The sequence below is a fragment of the Dunckerocampus dactyliophorus genome, chromosome 6 (genome assembly GCF_027744805.1).
Source record: "Dunckerocampus dactyliophorus isolate RoL2022-P2 chromosome 6, RoL_Ddac_1.1, whole genome shotgun sequence".
NCBI classification, from domain to species: domain Eukaryota; kingdom Metazoa; phylum Chordata; class Actinopteri; order Syngnathiformes; family Syngnathidae; genus Dunckerocampus; species Dunckerocampus dactyliophorus.
In genome coordinates this window covers 11,122,899-11,128,074 of record NC_072824.1, presented here as the reverse complement: position 1 = coordinate 11,128,074, position 5,176 = coordinate 11,122,899, and the positions used below count along the sequence as shown (strand labels likewise).

At 38.3% G+C, this 5,176-nt stretch overlaps 1 non-coding gene across 1 annotated transcript; it reads right to left on the bottom strand.

Annotated features, from left to right (window-relative positions):
* Positions 1–5,104: 5,104 nt before the first annotated feature.
* trnac-gca (transfer RNA cysteine (anticodon GCA)) lies at positions 5,105–5,176 on the bottom strand. The gene has a single exon. It is a non-coding gene; the product is annotated as a tRNA-Cys (tRNA).

Below are 5,176 nucleotides of genomic sequence, written 5' to 3'. Positions count from 1 at the left end.
TTCTGGTACTGAAGTCTTGAAAAGCTCTGAGCCTCTTTAAACGCAACAGCCTCCCTCCTCAAGTTTAGCCCGTCAAGTTACACTCCAGAACAACCGAAAATGTAGGAAGTGGCTTTTCAAAATAAAACAAATTAATCGATGTTCTTGCTTCTGACAAGTTAAATGTAAACGTTAGGCCAAATCTGTATGTTACTGGTGCATAATATTTTAATTTTAAATATTTGAGGTTATATCCAACAATTACGCCTCTATTAATCAATGAAGTTAAATATGTAAGTTTTAATTTGAAAGTTGGTATCCGGAAGTTTACAATCATAATTCTAATATGACGTCGCTGCTCAAATGTTCTTCAGGAGTCTTGTTGAGTGCAGGGCTTATCGCCTCTTATTAAGACCAACCCGCGGTCATAAGAAGAAAATACACCTTTCAAAATAAACTGACAACAAATGTTTCAATATAAATAGTGTCACACAGTACACTACAAAATAAAGTATAAATAAAGACTAAAGTCATGATGTGAGAAAAGGTATTTTTAAGTATTTTTAAGATCGCAAGAGTAAAGTCTTAATGCTAAGAAAAAGTTGGCATTTTATAAATAAACCCCACATAACTACAAATATACCTGAACAAAGTTGTAATTTGTAAAGGAAAATAACATAACTACCGGTACTTGAAATAAGTTCATATGTAAAGAATCAACATTTTATGAGAAAAAGTCATAATATTGCAAAAAAATGTATTATAATTTTAGAGTGTTAGTCATAATTTTTCACTAGTCAAGGCAAGGCACGTTTATTGATAAAGCACCATTCATACACAAGGTAATTCAGCTTTACAGTAAAGAAGGGTGAAAGCACTTCATAAAATCATTCCATAAAAAAATTAAATCTTTCTAAAATCATTACATCAAGTTCCATAAGTCATTCCTTAAAACAAAAAAGATTAAGAATGAAGAGTGCAGATCAAATACTTTCAGTTGTCATATGCACAGTTGCATAAAAGTGTTCAACTTGGATTTGAACATTGCCAAAGTTGAGGATTGTCGCACATCTTCTCGAAGATTGTTCCAGATTTTGGCAGCATAAAACTGAAACGCAGCCCCACCGTGTTTAGTCCTTTATTTTCCCACAAAATGTCCCACATGTCCCACAACTCTGGATGTTGTAGTACAGTTTCGATTGACACATCTCTTCAACATTGCATGGAAGTTGGGAACAGTACTTCTGGATCAGACCAAGGTGGTGGGCCCCCTTTTCAAGAAGTGTGAGCGGAGGGTGTGTTCAACTGCAAGGGGATCACACCCCTCAGCCTCCCAGGGAAAGTCTTTTCCAGAGTACGAGAGAGAATGGTAGGACCGTTCGTCGAACCTCAGCTACAGGAGGCATCTAGCACGGATGCCTCCTGGAAGGCAGGTTTACAGATATAGACTGGGTGTACCCAATCGGGAGGAGGCCCCGGGGTAGACCTAGGACACGGTGAAGGACACACCTCAGCATCCACACCGGTGGAACTGGAAGAGGTGGCCAGAGACCAGGAAGACTGGACTTCCCTTCTGAGACTGCTGCCTCTGTGACCCGGACACAGATAAGCGCAAATGAATGAAACGGAAAGTCTTTGTTGTACAAAAATAAAGTAGTGATATGAAAAAAAAAGTTATTTTAATATTAAGATATTCTGAAAAAAAATGTTGTAGTGTTACAATGGAAATTTATAATTTTATGCCAAACATGCTGTGAAATAAAAAAAAAAGTTTTAATATTATTAGAAAAAAGTTCTCATTATATGAGAAGTAAATATCACTTTTATGGGGAAAAAGGTGTACTTTTTTGGGGAAAAAAATCATAATTTTGCACAAATAAAGTTGTGATATGATAAGAAAAAAGTTGTAATTCATCAGAATAAATAATGATAGAAAACTTTGTAACAGAAATAGAATAAGAAATAGAAATAGAATTACATTACAAAACCGTGATAAGCTGAGACTCCAATCAAGTATCTTAAAATAAGAGAAAAAGTCATATATTTTACAAGTTATACAGGCGTAATTTTGTGAGAATAAAAAAAATAATAATAATTGTTTCATCCTGTGAGAAACAGAGCCACCTATGTGTTGTTGCGCCGACGAAGGCGACACCGAGAGGACAAATCCGCTGGTTTCCAAAGCGGCCTCAGACTGTTTTCCAGGAAGCTCACTGTCTCATTTCGGGGTCACGGCTGTTTCAGTCAGTGTGGAGGTCAGGGGTCAATGTAGATTCTTCCTCTCTGCTAGGGGCAAATGGAGGAAGCAGGCATCCCTATGCGGCTATTCCTGGATGACACAAATACACACACACACACACACACTAGCTATGTATATCAGCTAGTGTAAGTGTAAATGTTAACCTTTTACCTGAATGCAGTCTACGTGCATGTACAGTCTTAACCACAATAATAAAAAATACATTTAAAGCTCTTTGACTATGAATTACACAGTAAATACTGCCCCCTTCTTTCTGCTTGAAGCTGAAAACAACAGGGTCTCGAACGCTAACAAGCTTAAACTGGTTTTCATGAGACCAGAGGCAACATGTGCATGTCTGTGTGAGGTTCAAGTCTGTCCAGACATCCAATTGTGAAGTCCCAAAGGACTCAGACAGTCCCATTCACTTTCAAGAGGCTTCTATTAGGTTTGCTTATCTGTTTTCCATTCTTCGAAGACCACGTCAGGCATGCCAGTCACTTTCTGATTTGATTTACCGTCATCACCTGTACAGTATTCTCTCCCCTCCTTTCCATGTCTTTTTCAGCCATCCATATCTCATTTTGTGGTCCTATATCAACTTCTTTCAACATCGCTGCGCCATGTGAGAGTGTTAATTAACTTCCTGTCCGATGTTCTGATCTAATTAGCAATTACAGTAAATGTCTTCCCTCCTCCTCCACTCGTCTTCTTGTCTTCGTGGTCTCGTTGCAAACAACCGCTGCAGTCCCAGCAGGGTTCAAACTCGGGTCACAGACTTAACACACTTTTGCAGCTCTTTCGGCGCTATATCAGGAGGCTTTCAAGCTGGGAAACAGTTTGTTAACACTAACCTAAATCTTACGCCAAAATTTACACTGATTGACCCCCAAGACATGGCAAAGATTAAGGAAATAAAATAAAGCTTTAAGATATCAAAAGTAAAAGACAATGATGAATTACCACTAAAAGGAGGAAGCAGTTGTTCCATAGATTTTTTTTTATGTTTATATATTTATTTGTATTGTAATATTAAAAATATATGTACTACATGCATGAAAGGAATAATTATTTCTTCTGTTATTTATTTAATTTTAATATTTAATTTAAAAATGTATAGATTGTGTAAAAATGTGTAATGTGTAAAAAAAAAAAAAACCTCCGATTTTTTGGTTCTAATCTTTTGTTGTTTATTCTATTGTTACTGTTACTTTGAAGTGAAGTCATCTTATTTCTATGTCTGCAGCTGTAATGGATTTTAAAGGCCAGATACGATGTCTGGTAAATTCTGAAATAACGCTCCGATAATGGCAACAGGTCAAACCGAGGCGTATGGGAAGAAAAAGGGAAGTAGGCAGACGATGCTGAATGCGGAGGAAAAGAGAGGAAGGTCTGAATCACGATGGTATTGTTGTGGGCTTTTCCCAGCGTCAACAGCAGAGGAAGTGGAGCGTTGTAGCTAAATATACAAAGGGCACAATGAGGTAGCAAGCGTGGAGCATATATGGAAGATGGCTGTCACCACGTGTGACCTGCTCAAAGATGGCTACATTGATATGGAGTGATTCACAATTTCCCTTTTTAGACTTCTTTAAAGGCAAATCAGAACAGGGTTGAACTGGGGAATCTGCTGATCTGCAGTCAAATGCTCTCCCACTGAGATATACCCCTACACCACCAGCTGGGATTTATTGTAGAAAACTTTCTGTGAGACCAGATCAGTTCTCCACAAGAACATCATTTTGGGACAATGCCGGGTCATTGAAAGGAGCTAAATACAACTTAGAAGGAGGTACCCAGATATGAAACAGGGACTGCTTCATCTGCAGGTAAACACTCTGAATAAATTTGATTTGTTGGCACCTTTCAAAACACCCACTGTCACCTTACACGCAATAAAATAATCACTGTAGAGCATTCACAATAAAAATAATTAAAAGGAAGAATAACCAGAAATTCAAAACAAACATCCTAGATCAAGAGGACTACGGAGTTTTGAACAGGTGTGTTTTAAGTTGCGATTTGAAAATTTCGACTGAATCAACTTTTCTTCTCCATAAGACTATACATTTGGGATATCCTCAGATCGTCAAAACAAAGAGAATGCAAATTAGAAGGGAGTACCCAGAGTTGAACTGGGGACCTCTTGAGCTGCAGTCAAAGTTGCAGAGCAGTCAAACGTTCTACAACTTTAATAGACCCCACATGACAACCAAGAATTTTTTTGTACAACTTTTTGTACAAAACATATTTGTTGACTTCACCATTTCTCAAAAGGAATATAATTTTGGGATACCCTCAGGTCTTTCAAACAGAACTAAATGCAATTCAGAAGCAGGCACCCAGAGTTGAATGGGGGGCCTCTTGATCTGCAGTCAAATGCTATACAACTGCGATAGACCCCCATTTGCCAGTCTGGCATTTATTTTAGACAACTTTCCGTGAGACCTGATTAGCGCTCCATAAGAATATAATTTTGGGGTACCTTCAGGTCTCTCAAAAGAAATACATTAAAAGCAATTTAGAAGGGGGCAACCAGAGTTAAACTGGGGACCGCTTAATCTACAGTCAAATGCTCTACCACCGAGCTATACTCCCACCACACCAAATGACATTTATTTTAGAAAACTTTGTGTGAGACTTGAAAACTTCTCCATAAGAATATAATTTTGGGGTACCCCCTGGTTGCAATTTAGAGGGGGGGACTCAGAGTTGAACTGGAGACCACTTGATCTGCAGTCAAATACTCTACCACTGAGTTATACCCTCAAGCCACCATCTGCCATTTATTGTAGACAACTTTCTGTGAGACCTGATTAGTGCTCCATAAGAATATAATTTTGGGGTACCCTCAGGTCTTTCAAAGAGAATTAAACACATTTTAGAAGGGGGCACCCAGAGTTGAACTGGGGACCTCTTGATCTGCAGTCAAATGCTCTACCACTGAGCTATACCCCC